At 43.5% G+C, this 24,176-nt stretch overlaps 1 protein-coding gene and 1 pseudogene across 1 annotated transcript in view; one reads left to right on the top strand and one right to left on the bottom strand.

Annotated features, from left to right (window-relative positions):
• GABRB3 (gamma-aminobutyric acid type A receptor subunit beta3) overlaps positions 1–24,176 on the top strand; it is a 1,175,948-nt gene that overhangs the window by 539,461 nt on the left and 612,311 nt on the right. The window lies entirely within an intron of this gene.
• On the bottom strand, positions 13,682–14,145 carry LOC147697109 (large ribosomal subunit protein mL43 pseudogene; annotated as a pseudogene).

Genomic DNA, 24,176 nt, shown 5'->3' with positions numbered 1-24,176 from the left:
AACTGACACTGAGGGACGTCATGGGCGCCATTGCAAGTGTGAAGACATCTATGGGCCAGCAGTACGAGACACTGGCCTCGAAGATTGACACGGTGGCGATCGAAGTTAACTTAATTAGGACTGACCTCGCGAAGACCAATGAGCGGGCCAAGTCCCTGGACATTAAGACTGCAAGTCTCACTACTGATGTTTCTGATCTTCAGACCGAAGTCCGCAATCTCCGATCATCTAACGACTTGTTTGCCCGTCGGCTGGATGATTTCGAGAGCCGAGCTAGGCGCAACAACGTCTGCATCATCGGCGTTCGGGAGAAGACCACTGAATTATCTACAGATCTACTTGTGGAGGACCTCGTATTGAATCACTTATCACCCAAGGGCCTCAGTAACTTCTTCACAGTGGAGCGTGCTCACAGAGTCCCCGGTGGGGAGCCTAAATTGGGTGCCGCCCCGCAGCCTATCATAGCCAGGATTTTCAATTTTCGGGACAGAGACGCTATTCTTCAAGCATCACGAACTAATGGTCCCACAAAATTCGAAAATGCATCGATCAGTTTTTACCCGGATTTTACACAGGCTGTGCAGATGCAACGCATGGGTTTCCTGGGGGTGAAACGGCGACTTAGAGACATGGGACTGAAGTACGCCATGCTTTTCCCGGCCCGTTTGAGGATTGAATATGAGGAACGTGCGCTCTTCTTTGACCGCCCTGAGGATGTCAGTGACTAGCTCGATACCTTGCCGGCACAGCGAGATCGCCCGGAACAATCGAGGGGCGCTGAAGGTGGCCAGGAGGAACAGGAGGAGTGAGGCCTCACCGGTGTGCGAGCTCTATAGACTTATAGCAGTGGTTCGATGACTCTTGTGTGCATATATTGGTAACTACCCGGGGGCGGGGGGAATCGGGACTCTTCCTCCTCTAGGGGTTTCTTCTCTCTTTTTGTAGATTAGTTTAATGGGGCGACAGGCACACTGCAAGTTGGGGTGGTTTTTAGTCTACCGCAGGGGTGCAGGGTGGGGGGGTTGTTTTTCGGGATTTCTCTGGGGGTGGTGGGGGGGTATTTGTTTCTTTGTTTATTTCGAGGTCACGCTTTGCTGCATATTTCGTTTTTTGTGCCTGTTTCTTTGTGGGGGGGGCATTGTTCTCATTTCTGGGATGGGGGTAGGGGGCTGAGGGTGCTGAGTTGGAATGTCAATGGTCTGGGTGATAGGATAAAGCGGGGGATAGTTTTGCAATACTTGAAGCGTCTTTCCCCGGATATAGTGTTGTTGCAGGAAACGCATCTGATAGGGAACACATGCCATGCATTGAATAGACGGGGCTATCATCTTGTGGTACACTCCGGATTCACTACTGGGTCAAGGAGGGCGGGCGTTCTTGTCAGGAGCTCCCTCCCCCTGGAGATAGACAACACTGTGCTGGACGATAGGGGCCGATATGCGGCTATTACGGGCTGCTGGGAGGGAAAGACGATCTCCGTACTTTCTGTATATGTCCCGCCAGGCTTGCAGTCCACGACATTTTCTGATCTGGGAAGGGTGGTTCTGGGTCTCCCCGAAGGTATGCTAGTTGTGGGTGGCGACTTTAACTCGGTTGTCTGTGGTAGTGAGGATCGTAGTCCCCCCAGGGTTCTCCCGAAATCACAAACATGGCTGGGCAACTTCCTGGACGCACTGGGTCTAGTGGATTGTTGGAGGCAACTGCACCCCGGACAGGCACAATATACCTTCTATTCAGGAGCACATGGGAGTCTCTCGAGGCTTGATTATATCCTAATACCGGCGGTGCAGGCGGTCTCTCTGAGGGAAATTCGACACTTAGCCAGGGGAATCTCAGACTACTCCTCACTCTGGCTTACTATTGATGTGCAGCTGGGAGCTGAGGGCCGGGTGGCTCCGATTAACCCCTGGCACCTTCGTAATCCTAAAACTAGAGCCGAGGCGGTCAAATGCATGGACTATTACTTTGCTGAGAATGTGGGGTCTGTGTCCTCTTCCATCTCACTATGGGAGGCCTATAAGACTGTGATTCGTGGTCAAACCTTGTCTTTGATCGCCAGTGCGAAGAAAAGCAAAAATGAGGAGGTGGTACGTCTGGAGAATGAAATTACTGCTTTGGAAGTAGAATTAGAATCTGGGGTTACACCTGAGGGGTTGCATGTTTTAGCCCTTAAACAGTCTGACTACAGGGCTCTGGTGACTGATGCGGCCAAGGTAATGAGTCGTGAGCAACAGGGGCGTCTGTATGATGTTGGTGATAAAGCGGGAAAATTGATTGCTTGGTTGGATAAAAGAGATAGATTGAATCGTGTGGTGCCTGTTGTTGAAAGAGCGGATGGGGTGCGGGTTGTGGACCCGGTTGAGATAGTTGGAGTCTTTGCCCGGCACTTTCAGAAGGTTTACGTGCCGGTTTCGAACAGACCGGAGGAAGACTCACATTTGCTACTCAGAGATATCGCGCTGCCTAGCCTGTCGGAGTCAGACAAGGAGCTTATGGAGGCGGAATTTTCCACCGATGAAATAGCGCTCGCTATCCGCTCCATTCGCTCGGGGAAGGCCTCAGGCCCGCGTGGCATCCCGATCGAGCTGTATAAGTTGAGTCCCGACAAAATGGCGCCGCATCTTCGTCAAATGTTTCTGGAATCGCGAGATATCGGATCTCTTCCCCGAGATCAGAGACTGGCGTCCATTGTTGTCATCCACAAAGACGGGAAGCCCCGTGACCAATGTACATCGTATAGGCCGATATCGCTTCTGAACGCCGAGCCAAAGATTTTGGCAAAACTTTTGGCAAATCGGCTGATAAAGGTGATCAGCGACTTGATACACCCGGATCAGTCGGGGTTCATTCCCCATCGAAATACCGCTCTAAACCTTCACCGTTTACATGGCGTATTGGCAAGGGCGGGGTCACTTCGTGAGCCGGCCATCTTGGCTTCATTGGATGCCCCGATGGCCTTCGACACGGTGGAATGGCCGTACTTGTGGGCGGCCCTTGCAAAATTTGGGTTTGGCCCCAGTTTCATCGGGTGGGTTAGGCTCCTGTATGAGCAACCGCTGGCCCAGGTGGTGGTCAACGGTAGGGCCTCGGAACCTTTTGTTCTCGGAAGAGGCACGCATCATGGTTACCCTTTGTCACCATTGCTCTTCGCGCTCGCCCTTGAACCCCTTGCCGCGTGGCTTCGGTGGGAACCATCGCTCAAGGGTATTCGGTGGTCCCCTGACTTTGAGGATCGTATATCGTTGTATGCAGATGATATTTTGCTCTACCTAACTTCCCCTCGAAAGTCGTTAGGGGTACTGTTCGACGTGTTGAGTTCCTTCGGGAGGAATTCTGGCTTGGTAATTAATTGGGCCAAGTCCTGTATTTATCCGCTTACTGGAGAAGTGCCTCCCTTGCCCCGCATCTGTCCGATACCGGTTTCGCACGTCGGTTTTAAGTATCTGGGGATTTATATATCGTTGGACTCCGCTGCACGTTATGAGAGGAATTTGCTTCCTCCGCTCCTCCGGCTTGGATCGGACGTTACGGCGTGGTGTGGCTTGCCGCTGTCCCCGGTGGGGAGAGCAGCTCTTTTTAAGATGATGTCTCTTCCCCGATTCCTGTACGCTATCCAAAACACTCTTGATTTGGTGCCTGACAGTTATTTCAGCGAGATTGAGAGCCTCGAGAGGAAACTTGTGTGGGGCGGGCGGCCTCGCATTGCATTGGCGAAACTGACTTTGCCCTGGTACGATGGAGGCATAGCATTGCCCGATATCAAACGATACTATTGGGCATCCCAATTAAGTGCAGTCAACCACGCAATGTACGGCCCGGTCCCAAATCCCGCGTTCGAAATGGATAGATGGCAGTTACCGGGAGGTAACTACAATAGGGCTCTCTACTCTAGATCGGCTAGGAAGAATCTGACTGGCCCCACCGGGGTGGCGGTACGGGTGTGGGGTAGTGCAACCGCTGCCACGGGGTGGTCAGATAGACTGACTAGAGCTACCCTGCTTTACGCGGCAGAGAGACTGGGCAGTCTCTGGACGACAAAAGTATTCGACAAATGGGACCTCATTGGTATTAGTACGGTCGGAGATCTCTGGGTCAGGGACAGAATCAAAACTTTCGATGAACTCAAACGGGAATACACGTTAAGTGATAGGGAGCACTTTTGTTATATCCAGATCCGCCATGCGCTTGAGTCGGTCTTTTCAGTCGGAACCACTATTCCAGAGTCCTCTCCTCTGGAAGATAGAGTGCTTGACGGACACCTCCCCAATAGCACTATTTTTCACATCTACAAGAAACTCATTAATGATCGTTCGGACCTACTCGTACAGCTTCGGGGGGCTTGGACCGGCGATGGACTGGGGTTGGACGATGAAGACTGGCAGGCTGCGATATCTTCCCCCAAGGAGGTCGCAATTCCGGCGCGTCTCCGGCTGGTGCAACTGAAGATTTTACAATGAGTTTATGTCACGGGTCCACGCCTGATGTGTATGGGTTATTCTGTGGATGGGTTGTGCAGGCGTGGCTGCGGTATGCTTGCTACCTTTCTTCATATTTTATGGGAGTGTCCGGATGTTGTGGTATTTTGGAACCGTGTGCATGCTGTTATGGAAGAGGTGACGGGTGTTTCGTTATTGCCACAGAGGCCAGACGCTGTTTGTTGAATGTCTGGGAGCCAAATGACTATAGCGTTGCTCAGACTCAATGGGCCACCCTTGGCAATATGATAGCGAAAAGGGACATAGCCCAACTGTGGGGTTCTCAGAGGGCACCTCTAGTCTCAACATGGAAAGAAAACATGGACTGGTGCATGTTCAGAGAAAAGATTATGTATGTTGCCCGGGGTAGGCCCAAGAAGTGGGGGAGGATATGAAGCCAATGGAACTCATATCGTGGAGAGATTTGCACCCCCTTTTTGTAGAAGTCCCTGACATTCCTCTGTCGCCATGACCACGCATTCCCTGGCTCTTACATCCTATTGTTTATGATTTGCTTGCCTGCTCTCGGCCCCCCTCCCTCCCCGAGATCCTCAATTCTTCATTGAATGTATTCATTTAGCTGGGATCGCTCCCCCTCCTGCCTGGGACAGCCACTTACTGTATAGTTTATTGCCTCAAAATTTTTGTTTGTGTGTTTGTTTTGTAAAATCTAAAATGTGAAACCTTTCATTTATCCTCCCTATCGCCACAGGTTCTCTACAATGTTGTGTGACATCGCTGCCGGGCCCACAGGTTGTCGGCTGATGAGCTGTGTAACATTGCAACTTTGATATTTATTGCTGACGGCCGGCCCCTGTGGTTGTAGGTCTGCAACTGTATTCCTTTTATTGTAATAAAGGTTTAAAAAAAAAAAAAAACCTAAACTGTTGTTTGTACTGTAGAAAGGTTAGTAGCCCCATTGGCAAGTACAGAGTTACAGGGTGGCACCCCAGCCCTGCAAACATTTGAATGGGACTACTAAGAGTGGCAATGTTAGGTATCAATACAATTAGTGCGTTAAAACTGATTTCATTGTTCAATCGAATTTAATGCAACTATTGGAAAAACTGCAACTTTAGAAGTTGCTACTTTAGTTGTCCATGGTTTACAGTGCTAAGTTACTGATGCAAACAGGGCTTATCCTGTGGACATCTTTCTGCATGACTGAGGAGCTGATGTAATGGCTCCCAGGAAAGAACACAATAGGGGCCTGCATGGGAGAGAGGTGTTACCTCCCTCCTGCAGAAAGTCACATGGATGTTAGCCAAAATGGCGATCTTCAAAGGAGAAGGCATCTTTTAAGGGCAAATGGGTAACACTTGGGAGAGGAGCTGCTCTATTGTTCAGGTAGACAGGCTGGCACTGGGGACAGAAGAAGAGAAGCCAGTTGTTAAACTAGTTTTTCCAGGGGCATGTAGCCATTGGTAGCCACACCTCTGTGGGTGGGCTACGGAGCTTTGAGTGTCAAGAGAGGGTTTTGCCATCTTGACAGTGGGCAGAACGGTGCCAGATGCCACACTTCCCAGGAAGTGGTAATCAAGAGAAAGGGAACCTGGTGACCATTGGCTAATGATCCTGTCCTACCCTGAGGGCATTTTCTGAAGATAAATATGGCACCTCTGGCACCCAGAACTCAGATCTCGGCGACTTGGAATGAGGACTGCCCTGATGCACTGAGGGAAAAGCAAAGAGAGGCTGCACTGACGAGGACTGCACCTGCTGCACCTGCCTGCTGGCAAAGAGAAGAATTGGGCCTGCGGTGTCCAGCTCAGGGAGAGGCTATTTCCCGAGCCCAGCCATGCCAAGAGAACTCCAAGGGTAAGTCGACTGGCCTCCTGCTTAAAAGCACAGTGATACTTCAGCAAAAGAAGCTTGCAGGAGCACGTTGGTAGCCCAAATTCTTCTAGCTGCATCTGAGGATGCTGGAGAGCCAAGGCAACTCTGGAGAGTTACGGTGTAGCAGGTAATTGTTGAAGGGTAGGATGTGTGAATGCTTGGGGAGGGAAAGGTCACTTTGTGGGATTGTGTGTTGAGGGTTACACTGTATTTTTATTGTGCTGACCAAACAGCACTTAAAGTGTCCCTGATATGTCACTGACACACAATACATTGCATTCTCAAACTATGGGCACAGACCCTTGAAAGAAAGGAGCTCCTTAATTCAATGTGATGATATCCTGGCTTGGTTCCTAAACCCTGAGACCTATAGAAAGGAAGGGGATAAAGTATGAGGTTTGTATAAACAAGGACACATTATGGGCCATAAATCCCAAAACAAACTAGCTGCATGCTTCCTAATGCCTAGGCACAGCCTTAATTCAAAGGCCCATTACCCAGCTTTAAAAGCATACACACAGGTGTGGTGATGGATTAAGAGGAAAGGAGCATTTCCTAACGTATACTTACTGGTATTTTCTCAATTTCTTGAGACTCCAGGTGGCACTATCTGGATGGAGGAGCCCTGTAAAAAGAAAACAAGACTATTACAGATGGATCCCTTGGCTACCATCCTTATCACACGTTTATATTTTTGCTCAATATCCTTAATAAACGTCACCATTCAGAATCCTATCCAGCCTCCGCGTTTGTACATATCCGCCCAGCCATCCCGCTATATATATCATATATATTCACTGAAATACCTAAAGGTTACAGGGATGTTATAGTTAGGAAAAATCATTTTAAAAAATGTATATAATTCACTAAAAAAACTAAAGTTACAGGAACATTTTAGTTAGGTTCAGATTTTACGCACACAAACCATAGAAATTCAGCCGTTATAGTTAGAGTTATCTCAAGTAACTAACTTGTGCCATAAGGTAACTATAACCTGCGCCCTAGCCATCCACAGTTTTTTCATCAATAATTTTATAGCAAATTTTGCACAGTTATTATCAATGATGTCATAGAAGAAGTCGAAAGTGATGTAATATGTGGGGTAATTAGCAGTGCCTGGTGAGGGCATGAGTTATAGTTACCATAGGGAATGAGATACATTTACTTGAGATAAGTCTAGCTATAACTGCTGAATGTTTATGTTTTGTGTGTGTAAAATCTGAACCTAACTATACTGTCCCTGTCACCTTTGGTTTCTAGTGAATTTCTATGGTTTTTATAATTCTATTTCCTAACTATAATGCCCCTGTAACCTTTTTTCAGTGAATCTCTAACATTGTTAATGCTATTTCTTAACTATAATGTCCCTGCAACCTTTTGTTTTTCAGTGAATTGCTAGGTCTGTTTTAATGTAAAGTAATATTTAATTACCATACCATAGTTAATCCAACCACTAGCACACACAGCCTTCAGCAGTGCATGGCTGGCAATTGGTCGCAGGACCTGGCCTGCAGCCTGACCCCGCAGCCAACCCCCAGCATGCAGCAAACCCCATGCTGTGCACAGAAGCCCAGGCCTGCCGCCAGACCCTGTGGCCAACCTCCCAAAGGCAGTCAACCGAGGGGGGCATGCCACACCCTCCTGGGCCCGATTTTGGCCCTTGGGATCCTATCCCCAGGAAACAGCACATTTTGTGGGAGAGAGGGGCATGTGTTCCCCACCCTGGGCCAATGTTGGTCCCAAGGATCCCTTCCCTCGGGCCAAGTGCACTTTTTTTAGGGGAGGGGGTATGTGGCACCCTTCTAGGGCTGTTTTTGGCCCAGAGGACCCCATCCCTTGGGGTCCACCACTTTAATTATGGGGGAGGATGGCACGCAGCCCCCCTCCTCAGGCTGATTTTGATCCCATGGTCTCCATCCCCAGGGGTCTGGTCAGAACTGAAAAGGGGAGGGGGCCACTGCCCCCCAACCCCGTCCCCCCGGGTTCCAGCCTTATTATAACTGGGAGGGGGTATGCAGCCCACTCCCCTTTTCAGTTCTGACCAGCCTCAGGATCCCCATCCCCCAAGGACCGGCCAAAGAATAAAGAGTGGAGTGCACGCGCCCCCCTCCCCAGACTGATTTCAGCCGTTGAGAGACCCCATCGCCCAGGGCCTGGCCCGTTAACAAAGGGTGACAGGATCTGTGAGGCCCCCCTCCCACCAGTTTCAGCCCCAGGGACCCCATTCCTCATGCCCACCTATGGCACCCACTATCTCCTTGTGGGGGTGCCATGTGAGAAGCCAAGGGCCATAGCCAGGACACCCGCATCCTGCGGGAGCTGGTATTACTCTCTTCCGCAAGGGGCAGCTAAAAATGCTACTCCCTTTAGGCAGGAGCGATATTCAGATCTGTCACCTCGCCCACTTCAATGCAGGCAGTGAGGCAAATATGAAGTTCGCTCCCAGCTGGCGGAAGCATTTTTAAAGCTCCCACCATCTGGGAGCAGACTTTATGTTTGCTCTTGCCTGGTTGGAGCATTTCAGGTTTCCCTGCTGGTGCCAGTGCAGGCAGTGAAACCTCTTTGTCCAGCAGGGTGGGCATCCAGGCACATAGCAGAAGCCTGTGGGGTCCCTGTGGGATCCTACCACCAGGCCTAGGGGGTCAGCCCCTACTCTGCCCCTTGTGTTTTTTTAATGTTTTTCTTCAGACTCAGTCCAAGTCCCGAGTCCCAAGATTGCTGCCAGATCTCAGCATGATTCGCATTCCTAAATATACATAAATCTTTTTTACTTTAATAACTTCAAGACTACCAAACAGATTTACACCAAATTACAAAATGCACAATTTGGTGAAATTCCGTTCAGCGGTTCGGGGGTAGTCATGTTCAAAATTCCTATGGGGAAATTGCATAGGAAAAATGCGTATTGGGACCTCCCCTTTTTCTCAGTCCCCGCTAGACAAATCAACCCAAAACTTTCCAAGCAGTAGCTGAAGTGAGTATGAAACTAGTTTTAAAGATTCGTCAAACGGCGTCAAAGTTGTTAGCAAAACGAAAAATGCGTCCCCTTTGGAAACCAGGTCCTAACTATTGGTGAATATTTCAATACACTCACTTTTTTAATGATTTGTGTTTTACAATATTTTTTATTCAATATTTTGGCAATTTACATACAAAGTATGTAAAGTCAATATTATTGTAGACAATATTTTTGACACAATATTCCAGTGTCACGATATTGTTGTTTTCATTTCTGTTGCTGGATGTGTGGGCTAAAAACATACCGCTTTGTTGGTACAAGTAGGGATGATCTATTTCATTTATGACATATGCATCTGGTCTAAATTATTCTTTGCCCAAAGAAAATGGTTAAGGACCTTGTTCCTTGAAAAGGTTATGTGCTCTTTTCATGCAGGCATAGCCCTAGGAGAAAGTATAAGAGTGACCAGTTAAATTTGTTAAGTTTATTGATTTTATGATGAATTGCATTTGCAATGTTACCTGACTTTAATTATGTAATTCTGTTGTGGCCCTGCATGATCTACTTGTTCATTTCTGCAGTTCAGGTCTGGCCACCTTTTGTTGCTATCTTCCCTTTGTTACATACCCAATTTTTATTATGTTGTGTATTGTTGTGTTGTAAATAGTTTAATTAATCAGCACCAATAAACTCTAACATAACCTAATCCACAAGTATGAGTAAATGTGTGTTATCACAGTCAACACTTCAGGTGAACTGTTGGTGTTGCCAACAAAAGAGTCTACTATTATGGGGCATACATCGCTGAGTGACTTTCAGTGTTAGCAAGACCAGAGCTCTGAGTGACATGAATCAGGCTAATACAAACAAAACCTAAAGATTTGCCCATCTCAGGCAAAAATAAAATGTAAATCTCAAAATTAATCGGTATTACTAGTAGCAGAGCTTTGAATGAGCCTCTGTTATTAAGAGCACAGTTTTAAATGAATCTGTGCATTTCAGAAAATGAGGTGCAAATGATTATTGGTGTCACTATGAACAGAATTCTGTTAGAATCAATCTGAATGTCACATTACGCAGGAATCTGTGTGAATTTTGTGCCCCAGTGGGACTTATTTTGAGTGAGTCTGGCTGCTATTATATCAGTACTGAGCTTTGATAAGGGCAATATTTTGTCATACAATATCCTGAGATCAAATTATGTGACCCAATTATCTGCGGCCATGGTGTTGTCTGGCTATTTTGAGCATTATTCTTTGCTGAAAAATTGCCTTTTCTGCAGGGTCCCCCAAATTCTTTGCCTTCTGTTGCTTAATCCGTTTTTGTTTGCCAAAGGAAACTGTGCACTTTACCTCTGCTAACCAGGGTAAATGCGTGGGCCCTACCTTTCAAACATATTAAAATTGCTATAGCCTTGAGTAGCAAATGTAAAATCCCCTTTTATTGCATATACGTCACCCCTAAGGTAGTCCCTAGGGAGCCTGTAGGGCAGAGTGCTGTGTAAGTAAAAGGCAGGACATATTCTTTGTAGTTTTACATGTCCTGTTAGTGATAAATGCCCAAATTTGCTGTTCACTACTGTGAGGCCTACCCCTCTCATAGGTTGGCATTGGGGATTAATTAATACATATATTAATTATAATTCCTGATTGAGAAGAAGTAGAATAGTCGTGCCTGGTACCTATTGGTTTGTAGTGACAACCCATCTTTAATGGTACAGCTAGGTTTATGATTACAACTTTAACAATTTCACTTTTAGAAAGCTAGCAAAAGTAGATGATGGATGGAGTGCTGAAACGTTTCAGACACTCACCCCCAGTCACAGATCTGGGTTTAATCCATCATCGTTTTTTAGCTCACTTCACCACCTCAGTTCAGACCCAGACATGTGCAAATTAGTCTTTACCCTGTACCTCACTGCTTTAGGTAAACACAATAATTGATTCTCAGGCTGCAGATCACTTTCAATAAAATCATGGTTTCCAAGTCGGCCTCTTCTCAGGTTTAAGATTTTTAGCAAATTGGCCTTTTACATGTATTCGTCTTGAAAGGAGGTGTCTGCCCTCATTGGGCTTGTTTTTAACTGTTTGTAGTATAAATCAAATGTATAATTAATGCCCATTTGAGTGTGTTGGTGATGGCCCTCCAGATGTGCTATAACTTTTATAGCAGTATGCTGTACATGTGAGGAGGAATCTTACATATTACTGACCTGACCTGTTACCTTCTGATTGTCTCTTAGCTATATTCTTTATAGTGATCTCACTCTATCCTGTTGTGCAGGTTAGGATGTTGCCTTATTTTGCTTGACAATCTCTACATCTTTATAGCAGAATCCTCTGCCTCTAGGGTTCATCGGTCAATCTTGATCAGGGGTCTCCAACCTTTTCTGTAGTGAGAGCTACTTCTGATCAGTGAAAATCGTTGTGAGCCACTAAAGGCCAGGCAATTCGCGCATTTTTTGGAGACACCTCCCACGCCCTGCTTCATTGTCTCTAAGCCTAATTTCTTTGTGACCCATACTCTGGTTTGAACAAAATACACATAGATAGACCTATAGAGCTGTTCAAAGCTGTCTGCAGACTGAAAATCATGACATAATAAACTGTATGTCTGCCTCAAACCTCATTCACCACACTGCTACGTGCTGCGTCCCATACCATGATAACTGCACCTTGGAGTTCATCAGGCAAAACAAGGAAACACTTCCCACATAGAATCAAAAACCAAAGCAAACACTTCGAACTACCCACCCTACACAAGCCATAGCTTGCTAATCATGTAGGTAAGTGCTTCAGTGCCACACATTAGTAAGCGCTATAAAAATGCTGCAACAGAAGTCTTCCCATTTCTTCATTATCAAAAAATGTAAAACACAGGGAGAAAAGTTATGGTACAAATTAATACATATGATTTGCTTTCATGTCCGAACCTTTGCAGATTATTGGAACAACAAGTGGCCGATATTTGGAAAGGTGGCAACCTTAATTTCATTATAAAGCACTACCCTCACTTCTATAACACATGCTTTAACTCTGCAAAGTCCATTTTCAGAAAATGCATAGTTCTGCAATGTTCAGCAACAGACTGTCTGCTAAGCCTTGCACTCGCTGTACAGTCCTCTTCTACTTCCAGTAATAATATAGTAGCATGAAAAATAGGGCAATGTCCCTCAGAGCAGACCTCAATAAAGAGAAAGCTCCATAATCAGATCGATAACGGGTACTAGCCAGGAACGACCCTTTGCAATCCATTAAAAAAGCAATACAATACATCCATCTAGTCCAGCCTTATCACACTTCTGTTGAGTAGGAGTCACCTACAAACAATACGAAAACATGCAAAAACAGATAGTTTGATTCTTTTTATATAAAACATAACTTCCTGAAAATAATTATGAAAAAGAAATAGCACACCGGTAGAACGCTTTATTCTCATGGTATTTCAAATGGGCTCACATCTCCAGGCCAGACCGCGGCAAAACTGATATTTCACAGACATTTCTGTAACTATGCATAAAGAGGGCTGCATTATAGCTCCTATTTGCTTTAATTGAAAATGTCATTATTGAAGCAGAAGGCCCCTCGTTTAAACTTGCATATTATTGAAATAATAGAAATAAAGATACTTATACATTAACAAATGTAATATACAGATCTAATTTATTCAAACTCTTACACATCATCAAATACTGAAAACGCTGCAAACAAGTGACCATGAATTTGTTCCTTAAAAACAAAATGACAAATCCGATCACACCTCATGCATGCACACACACTCCAGATCACTACTGCACTCACCAGCCTGCTTTCTTCCTTCCTGCATAGGTCATGAGTATCTGAATCAGTGTAATAATAGAGTCCTTCATTTAACATTCTCCGAAGTAGCACCTCAAGAACCACATAGACAGAACATCAATGGGATCAAAGTGCATGGCTAAAATCAGGAAAGGACTAATGAGCCTTGTTAAAAAAAAACACACACACAAAAAGAAATTGCATCATCTCAGCCACTAAAAGTGTAAACTACCTCTATTAAATGCATAGTAGTAAAAGTACTTAACGAATCAATTTGTTTGTCGTAGCTGTGGTGCAGCAAAACACAGCTCCATGTCACACAAGCAGGGCTGCCTTGGCACAAAGTGATGGGCCTGTTTTGGGAGGATCGGGTCACTACATGTAAAGCGCTTTGATTTCAACATCTGCTGCCACTGCGCTTTAAAACTGAAAGAATATATTACAGCACAGTGGCAGCCGATGTTAAAATCAAAGGGCCTTGCATGCACTAAGCTGCTTTCACTGACTTTAACACGAAGGCAAATTTAAAGCATGCAGTCCGTGAAAGCAGTTTAGTGCAGGCAAGGACTTTCGATTTTCTTTTTTTCTTTTTTATCAAGTCCTTTTCCTTAACTTTATTTAGGCAGTTCGTTTTGTGTTTGGTTCACCGAGTCAAAAGGGGTTGGCTTGTTGATGAAGGGGTGCCACTGCCCCTGGATGCTGGGGCTGTCCATGTGGTATATTTTGCATATGCGGATAATGTCCAGTCCAGACTAATTAGCCATTTTCTGAACAAGTTGTACAATTTCATCAGCAGATTTGCTAGTTACCAGCTCTTCCTTCACTGCTCCGTTCAAATATTCTGCTATGAGCTTAGGATGGTGCATTTCTGGGGAGTATAATACATCACAATGTCGGGATTCCGTTTGGCGAAATCTACAACATTTTCTTCTATAAACTCTCTGGCACCCCTTGAATTCTGTGCGTCCTTTCTGAAAACCAGGGTGAGCCTCTTGAGCTGGCATATGTACCGTCCTACTCCGTTCTGCAGCACGCTCTGCAGAAACCTGCTTGGGGTTCCACGGGAGGTCATGCTGCAGACAGGGATCCGCACAGCACTGTCAGTGGAAGAGCAAACACACACGGCCGGACTTTCAATTTTCACATCGGCTGTACCGTGGCAGCAGCTCAGGGCCCGCAAAGACCTTGGATTTTAATATCGGCTGCCACTGCACTTAGTTACTGAAGTCCGATGTAAAGCGCGGTGGCAGCTGATGTTAAAATCAAAGGCCTTAGTTACAATACACTTAGCCGGTTTAAAGAACTATGCTGCTATTAATCCAGGGGCACACTTACCAGTCCTGCGCAGCTTCCCACCAGGATCCGACGGCAATTATGAAGCACGGTGCCCGCCTGGAAAGGCAGGTGGAGCGTGACTTCAGGAACAACGTCACGTTCTTTAGCCTGACCCACCCCAGCTAAGCTTGCTTCAGCAAATCAGAACTGCTGGTTTTTGTGAGGGCGGGCAAGGGCTGATAGCAGGCAAAGACAACAAAGTGATGCAAAATGAAATGCTTAAATGACGTCTCTGTAATTAGGAAGCATCGGGAGCTACTCCCAGAGGGTCGGCGAGCCACCGGTAGCTCGCGATCGACCGGTTGGAGACACCTGATCTTGATCCTGGCCAGTTAATCATGCAGGACCCCTCGCACCCCTGAGGTTTTCATAATGCATATTGCCCAAGCATAGACTTCAAAAGCCTCCCATGCAATTAGTTACCAGATTAACCAGTATTAGTGTAGAAATCATGTCTTATCTCATACTCTATTGTTTTTCTGCATTCCCATCTTCAAGTGCAGTTGGTTGTAGGCTACAAGTAGGGTTCCTGGCTGGTGCCTTTTCCCATTATTGTGCCATCAGCAGAGGGAAGAACATGTCTCTGGGGAAGTGTAGAGCATTTATAGGAGGATTACTCTTCATACCTCTGCTAAATTGCAGTCTATATCCCATTCCACAATCTTGTCTGTAAATGTTCACACTATTTATATTTATATTTATGCCCATGACACAATTAAAGCCGGGTCCCCCAGCAGTAGTGACTTATGGCCCTGCAATCAATGAAGAAAAAATATTCAGGTACTTTGCTTGTATGATGTTAGGGAAATAAACCCTAGTAAGTAAATGTATTCACCATCTAAGCAGACCACTCATGTACTTATAGTTCTCCACTGAGTCTACTTGATGTCTCTCCCTTTCAAAGTGGACTTCAGGTTATACCCAAATAAGGACTTGCCTGGCATATGTTAGATATGTGTTGTGGTACATCTGTACCTTCTGTCAGCTACTCAGTTCATTTCCTTCAGCCTTGGTGAGATGCATCTCCTTTATTACTGGAAAGTTCACTCTATGCCTTTTCGGCTATGTGTATACATGGTGTTTCTTGTGCATGTGCCCCAGTCCTCTGACATTCCACTCAAAAGTGTGTATGTTTGTATTTTTCTCACATGTGCATGTTAGTGTGAGGGTGTTAGACCTGCTGGTCTGCTCCTGTGCCCCGATGGTTAGTATTTTGCAATTGGCATGTCCTCTAACCCCTCCATGGTTTTACATGGCCATGCTCATTATGATTACATTCTGGTTGCTATAAAGTGCCCTTAGTGTGCTGTTCCCTGACAACAAAGAAACAAAAACAGACCCATCTATAGTTTCCTACCCTGTGCTAGGCTCCTTCCTGACTCATGTACAACTAAAATAAACTGTAAAATGAGTAAATGGGGCATTATGCAGCCTGAGATGTCTCATTAAACCACTCACTGTTCCTTATATTTCTGTTCGTGGTGGTTTTGGTAACAATTTTTCACTGTTGTGCGGACCATTAATTTAGAGTATATGGGCTGAGTGAACGTTGTGCTTGGAGGCCTCTTTGAGAGTGTTCTCACTCTGTGTGTTGATTTTCATGCAGTTGATAGTGAAACACTTCTTTAAAATAATCTATATCAGTTTATCATTTTCATAAACAGTCCAAACCATAACATTTTACCTGAGCCAAAAATCATTCTTTACAGTTGATATTATCAATAACTATATTTATCATTGGATATATTTGTTGAGTCACTGAATTAGCAAAAGATGAGAGCAATTGTGTGTCACTACTCCCCACCAAATTCTAATACCCATAAAGGACCTATGGTACAGAAATTGGCAATGACCAGGCGGGTTATGGGATTAACGACCTGGTGGCTGTGAGTCTTACATAGCCACTGGAACATATTCTTTGGTACCATTTATTTTCCCAAAAATATGAATAAGCTAATTCATGACTTGGCCCACTATGCCTGCTGGTGCTCCCACTGAGAATATGCTGATGCACCTTGCACAGATTCTGCGTGTTCGGCCCCCTCCTCCATGAAGCAGACACATTCTGTTATTTCGGATCCATGTAAAAATATTGATGAAGAAAATATTGATGTAAAAATATCAATAACAAAAATATTGACTCCCTATACTTAAACAGGAAAGTACAATAATATCGACACAAAAATATCGATGTAAAGAATTTAGAAGTAAAAAAAATCAACTTAAAAAAATTACATAACTTAAATAAAATTAATTTACTAATATTAATATTATTAACAAAATTAATTAAATCTGTATATATAAAAACAAATGTATGTCTGTCTGTTTGTCCTTTATGCATTACTACACCATTCATCCGATCGCCATGAAACTTTGGGAAGTTGTTGAGTACACTCCCGCGAGGGTTTCTGGCAAAAAAAATAAAAAAATGTCAAAAGTTGTTGAGTACACTCCCGCGAAGGTTTCTGGCAAAACAAAACAAAACAAAAAAAATGTGTTAAATATCGGCCCACTGGCCCCCCAGGGCCCTCATAATCTTTCCAATACTGAAAGTTTACAGTTTCCGGTGCGACTCGCTTTTGCAATGACCATCAACAAAGCCCAAGGACAATCGCTGCAAGTGTGTGGACTACATTTGGAGAATCCGTGCTTCTCACATGGACAACTGTATGTGGCCAGCTCACGCTTCGGAAAACCTTCTGATTTATTCGTATACGCAACGTTTACAGTTTCCGGTGCGACTCGCTTTTTCAATGACCATCAACAAAGCACAAGGACAATCGCTGCAAGTGTGTGGACTAGATTTGGAGAATCCGTACTTCTCACTTGGACAACTGTATGTGGTCAGCTCACGTGTCGGAAAACCTTCTGATTTATTCGTGTACGCACCAGACGGAAAAACAAAAAAAAAGTGTATCCACAAGCACTCAAATGAATAAACAGAATTAAAACAACACTTTAAAATGTTTTCCATATTAAAATAAATAAGTTTCAATAAAAATGACACAATGTAAATTGAATGTTATCATAACAAGTTTCCTTAAATTTCCTTTCTTCTCAGATCGCAGCAACGACCGACCGGTAAGCTAGTTTAATATATATTTTAACTAAGTATAACAAATAAACTTAATTTAATAAATATAAACACAAAAAAGTGTACATATATTCATATATTTACTTAAATACAGTTTAACTATTATCTTTATTTAATTTATAAAAGTTTAAATTATATAAAAATTAGATATACACATATATAAATAATTTTAAATAAGATATTATATATTTAATTAATACATTAAACTATTAAAAAAAGAATAAAACATACATTTAATAACAAAATAAGCACATTAGTAGTGAAAACGTTGGATAGCGAGTGGGTAAAAATTACTATTCCAACTCCAGTGAGTGCAACAGTAGGGAAAGCGCTGGATAGCGGAGGGATAAAAATTACTATTTCCACTCCAGTGAGTGCAACAGTAGGGAAAGTGCTGGATCCCACAACAATAAAAAACAAAAAAAATCAACATTTTTATTAAATTTAATTTCCAATATTAACATCATTAATATATATTTTTAAATATATTATTATTAACAAAGATAATAAAAAAATCATTAACTACACATTAATTAATACTATAATATCCACAACACACACCTAAAATGTATTACACAAGTACAATTATTAATTACTAATTGATTAATGTAAATTAATTTTAAAATATTTAATAATTATTCAATAAAAAAAGAATTACTTACCACCCTTCACACGATCTACACATATAAACACTACAACACACACCTAAACTTAATTAAACAATTAACATAATAATTATAATTGATTAATTTAAATTAATTAATAGCTAATTATCAAACAATTATTTATCAATTAACACATTTAACTCTATAAATTCACAATTATACGTATTAAGTATTCCATTAATTTTAAATATTTAAATGACTTCCCACCCTATTCCACTATAAACCCACAACGCACCACGGAACTAAAAACGCTAAATTCAATTTAGAAAAAATGATTAACTACTATAAATAATTATTTAAATCTATATAACTAAATTACTTCCCACCCTATTCCCCTATAAACCCACAACCCCCTAAAGAACTGAAAACACAAAATTAAACTTAAAATAAATTAATAACTAGTAAAGATTTTAAACATAATAAAATAACAAACAATTCTCATTCAAAACACTAAAATACATAACATTATTAATAATTCGATATTTTTGTTAACTATATTTTTGTAAACGATATTTTAGACGTTGATATTTTTTAAATCAATATTACTTACCTGTCAGCAGATATTCTTGTTAACAATATTTTTGTTGTCGATTTTTCTTCTCCCTGTGGAGTGAATATCTACATTATTTTTACCTACTCAGGATCCCCGAGGTCTCCCCTAGGTATCCCAAGGGTAGGGGGTCATGTAACTATAAGCAGGGCCTTTATAAAATATGTTTTTTCTACCCTGGTGATGGAGACATTGCACATTTCATTTTCGCCTTTGCTGATACCTAGCAACATAGGATAACATTGCAATAGTTTATGAATGCATACATATTGCTAGGAATGGAATATATTTCATTCAAAGACTGAGAAGAATGATATAGATAAATTCAGCAATATGCCATTGCTGAATTTATCCTAAATTGTACAGTAAATAAGTTATAAGACTTTCTTGTATGTAAGCCAAAATTCAGCCTTCCTGCAGTCTTCCCTGATTGGTCAGAGTTAACAGGATTAGCCAGACTGCTTTGATGAAGTGATAAGTGGCTCACCAGGTGAAAGGATATCTGCTGGACAGGGCTCCGCTACATAGGAATGCCAGAGCAGAAGGAGGTGTAGTAAAACATGAGGCACCCCAAATCCCTCTGTGAAAGACTTGTGAGAAACATCTGTGGTTCACCTCCGAACCGGTTCTTGAATCCCGAAGTGAGACGGAAAGTGGCGCTGTTGAGCTGTGCAAGCGGAAGAAGCAGCGAGAGTAGTAGAGCAGCAGGCAGTGATCAGCGAGTGGAGAGGGGAGAGGAGCCGGGGGAACCTGAACCCTGAGCCAGCATGAGCACCCGAGCGTGACCGAGGTGAGGAGCAGCAAGTGGCAAGGGGGCGGAGGCGGGCAGCAATAGAGGTGAGGAGCCCGAGGAGCCTGAGGTTTTAGCCAGTCCGTGGCTCACCTGCCACACAGCTCCACCATCACGCTGCGGCCCCGCCTTGCTCCTTCTCGTGTGTGCAGGGCCAGTGACATCTTCTTGCTCACATCTTTTGCCTCCCACGCTGCTTTTGCTGCTAAATGCCCTGGTTGCCCATGCTGTCCGCACTGTCTGCAGCCTCTTGCTGTTGCCTTGCCAATTACACCACCATCCATCACAACCTGACTACTGCCTATCTGCTTGACCATTGATCAGCTGACTGCTGTACCTAAAAAATACTAAAGGAGAGCACGGCAAGTGTGGCTACCCTTTAGTTTGCGTCCGCAGCAAGTGGGAGCAGCAAGTAGGAGCCCTTACAGCGTTGCAACCCAGTTACACCAGGTACAGCCTGGTACAGCCGGTGATTCCCCTAGTGTGTCCCCCCTGCCCTCTCTCCAAAACTGGTTCCTCGCCACAGGGGACAACCAGCACCCGGAAAAATATTTTGAGGCATTAACTGCAGGGCTACAGTTTCACATGTTAAGGTGTGCATTTTGAAGTGAAGAGGAGGAGCAGGAGAGGGAGAGGGGTTCAGTCAACAAAGCCACCTAATCAACCATTTAAACAACATAATGAATCAAATATCTCATCCATTTCAATCATCTAACCATTCAATTAATTAATCAAATCCAAGAAATCCGATCGATCAAGCCAAGCGGTTTCTAACTGGGCTATTGGGCCCCTCAAACGACGCAACTGGGAGATCTGGCGCGTTACTGCAGCTATTAAGTCCTATCAAATAGAGCCATCATAGACCTGTTGGGATCTAATCAAACTCCCCAAAAAGTTCCCTAGGGGCTATAAAACTACAAAAATACCTTGAGGTCAGGGCGGTTACGTTAGAATGTTTTAGAATGCTTAAATATGTGGGTAAAGCTGTCCGTGAGGAAACCCGGGACACATACTCAACCACTTTTGAGGGTCACAAGTGTGGTGTGTACTTTAGACTGGGTGAATATTTAAATCCAACTAATCCCTGTACGCAAAAGGCTGCATGCATTGATTTTAAAATATGTTTGTCTGTATGCTTTTCTTTCCTTTTATGTTTATAGGTTCGGACACCTGGCAATACCAGGGCGGTCGGGTAAAGAAACCGTGAGTTCTGCATCTTTTCTTACACTGAGGTTAGGGTATGCCTTAGCGTGCGTACATCGCCCAGTGTTTTCACCATTCATTTGCCTTGGTCCTGATGAAAGCTCGGCCGATTCGGCTATATTGAGCAGAAACATGTCGACCTTTTGATACACCCAATGCACAATTTGGCTCAAATTTATAGTCAAACGGGTCCACAACTATTTTAACGTGTGCTCACTTTAACCTTTATTAAAGTTTGGTCTTGGTTAAAGTTCGCACTCTTTTAAACTTCACCACCATCACGCACAGCACCATTCACACTGAAATAAACCAGCTCCACTGCAATTGCAGGTGTTGTAGCACAACGGATAGGCATTCGGCCCGCCCGGTGAAACCCGATGATGAAGCATGTCACCCAATAGACAGGGGAGTGAGGGTTTTATATAAAAACTTTTCGGGTTTTTCACGTTGTACACACTTCATTTTTTTGTTGTTTCATTTGTTTGTTGGCTTAAATCTTAGATTAGTCATAATAGTAGTCACTCCTTTGTTGTTAGATATAATTGAACTGGGGTAGAGGAATGTCCTTAAGCCCTTCCTCTCTTGTTGTTTACCAGTAAGGACTGAAACAAACGCCATCTGGTTCATCCCAGAATACAGCTCTAAATGAAGTCATGACGTCTTGAACCGAGGCAATATTTTGCAGCTCCTATCCTATACAATCTCTCTGTCAGAGATAAGGAAGACAGACCTGGAATCAATAGAGTTCATTAAAGGTATGGATCACTCGGCAGGAGAAAAAACAAGAGCAATATGGACCACCTCAATAACTGTACATAAAATTCTCCTGGGCAGTGCGATTTTAAAGTCTTAGGGGATAATCATTGCTCCGTACACCAAACCAGACTATCCAGATCCGTTAAACCCACAGCTTACAAGGGGATCTGAGGGGACTGGAAATAAAAAAGTCATGTTGGTTCTAAAAGGAGCAATAGGCACTGCAACATGGACATAGTACAACAACTGGAGGGACCGAGAATTTGTCATAATCCCCTTACCTTTCGGGAACGGGAAATTGATACAAGCTGGATCTTGAAAACCATAAATAATAAAAAGGATTGATGAGATCTCTGCTCCTCTCAGAGGGCCAACGTAAAGAGATTAGTACGGCTTTGCTCCTGGAATGTAAATGGGCTCCTTAATAAAATAGCAGATCTGGAATTTGTTACCTATGTCAGGGCGTTCAATATAGTAACTCTGCAAGAAACCTGGGCATTGGAGCCACAACATCTCCAAGGTTTTTTACGTTTCTACAAAGGAGCAATGAAGACGGCAAAATTTAGCCGCCTGCAAGGAGGTTTAGTCATATATGTTGCAAACACAATTACTCACACTGCCCGCACTTGTGGTCCTATAACTCAATCATCATTAGCTGTAACCGTATCCTTTCCATCAGAAACAAACACAAGGAACAGCAACATCACAATAATAAATGTGTACATCCAACCAAAAAATAAAATTAAACTAACTAAGGAAATCTGCAGTTTTGTGGAAACGTGCATAAGAGAAGGCCCTAATGCTGACCTCATCCTCACCGGGGACTTAAACTATAATTTAATAGGTTTCTCCATGGATGAAGAAATACTCCAGCAAAACACAATTTGGAACATCCCACCGCAAGGAGAAGTACAACTGGGCAAACAAACAAAGTCAGGGCAATCAACTTTGGAGGAGCTGGAACACCACAATCTAAGGGCATTAAATGGTAGGACAGCTGAAGATAACCCTCCAGTTACTTTGTTCAGCTCTAACAGAACAAGCGCAATACTGGACTATACCTTTGTCTCCCTATGTTTGTTTCAACAAATTACATTGTTTCGGTTAGGCAATAAAGGTGACAGCGATCATCGGCTGCAGGAAATAGAGCTAAGGACCATCACACCAGCATTTGAATGCTGCCGGGTGCCACAGGGGGCAGATACCACAATCGACTCAAAAAGAATAAAAATTAAGTTAGCTGCTGGCAGCAAGATGCAGGAAAATGCTAAACAGCACTTTAATGCCAGAGCTGGAAGAGGGGAAGTTCAGAAATGGCTAAACTTCCTAACAATGATGGAACTATATTTGTCTAAGATCAAACCATTTAACCAGCAAAGGTTCAGTGCACGAAACCTATATTGATTTCTTCAAAGCAAGAAATCAAGCTTCCAAAAAACATATCCATCGATCTTTGAGACACCTCCGGCACAAGCCGAATGACAAAAATCAACTGGAATTACTACGCAGACAAAGGGCAGATCTGAAAAAACTGAAAAGGAATGTCAACAGAGCCATGGAGGAGGAATTCTGGGTAAAAATATTTGCTAACGTTAAACATAATAATAGCGCCAGTTTCTGGAATACTATAAATCAATTCATCCACCAAAATCATGATGGCATCTCCTCAAACATTGCAGAGGAAGATTGGGTCAACTATCTAAGTTCCCACTTCCAACAAAAGAGTGAGCTCAGTGAACAGGATCCAAATAGTCAAAAAGTACTAGACTGCCACATAACCAATAAGGAGGAGGTGGAATGCAACACGGTTGACTCTGGGAATAGAAGGGGAGGCTTATCACCTGAGGAATTGCAAATAACTCATGCAACAGCAATTAAACAGCAGATAGGCAAGGGTAGAAGGGAACGGCGCTTGGCCCAAATGGAATACCACCAGCTTTATACAAACAGTAGGCAACCTACTGGGCAGAAGCACTGGAACCACTGTTTAGAGAAATTAGGATGCTAAACACCCTGCCTAAATCTTGGAAAGGGTCAATCATTTCCCCAATTTTCAAATCTGGTGAAAAGTCGGTCCCACAAAACAATTGACTAGTGGCTTTATCAGACAATGAGGCAAAATATTTTGCTGGTATGTTATTAGAAGATCTCCAGGCATGGGCCACAGACAAATCTGCAATCCCTTTACAACAAAGTGGATTTGGAAAATCAGTCGGGACTACAACCAACATTCTAAGCATGGCAATGCTCATGGACAAGGCTGAAGACACACGACATCTCTATACATGTTTTATTGACTATAAGGCCACATTTGATTATGTCAATCGCACTAAATTATTGTCCAAGCTGCACAGATGGGGGCTGCCACAGCCCTTATTAAATTTGCTAATAAACTTGCACACGGACACATGGCTGCAGGTGAAGTTGAGTGACGGAACTTTCTTGTTGAGGCGCATCCCAACGGTTAAAGGGCTGAAACAAGGTTGCGTCTTAGCGCCGACTCTCTTCTACTTATATATAGCTGACTTAGTACCACTACTGATCAGCTGCAACTCACATGCCCCAAAACTAGGAGATATTTTGATACCTTGCCTCTTGTATGCGGATGACATAGTCCTGATTAGTAAAACAAAAGTGGGGCTACAACGTCTCCTAAAGGGAACTCAGGATTCTCTCAAACAAATGACCTAACGATCAACTTGGCTAAAAAGAGAAC

The sequence above is a fragment of the Lissotriton vulgaris genome, chromosome 8 (assembly GCF_964263255.1).
Source record: "Lissotriton vulgaris chromosome 8, aLisVul1.2, whole genome shotgun sequence".
Taxonomy (NCBI): domain Eukaryota; kingdom Metazoa; phylum Chordata; class Amphibia; order Caudata; family Salamandridae; genus Lissotriton; species Lissotriton vulgaris.
Note: the sequence above shows the minus strand (reverse complement) of the source record. Positions and strands in the feature narration are given on the sequence as shown.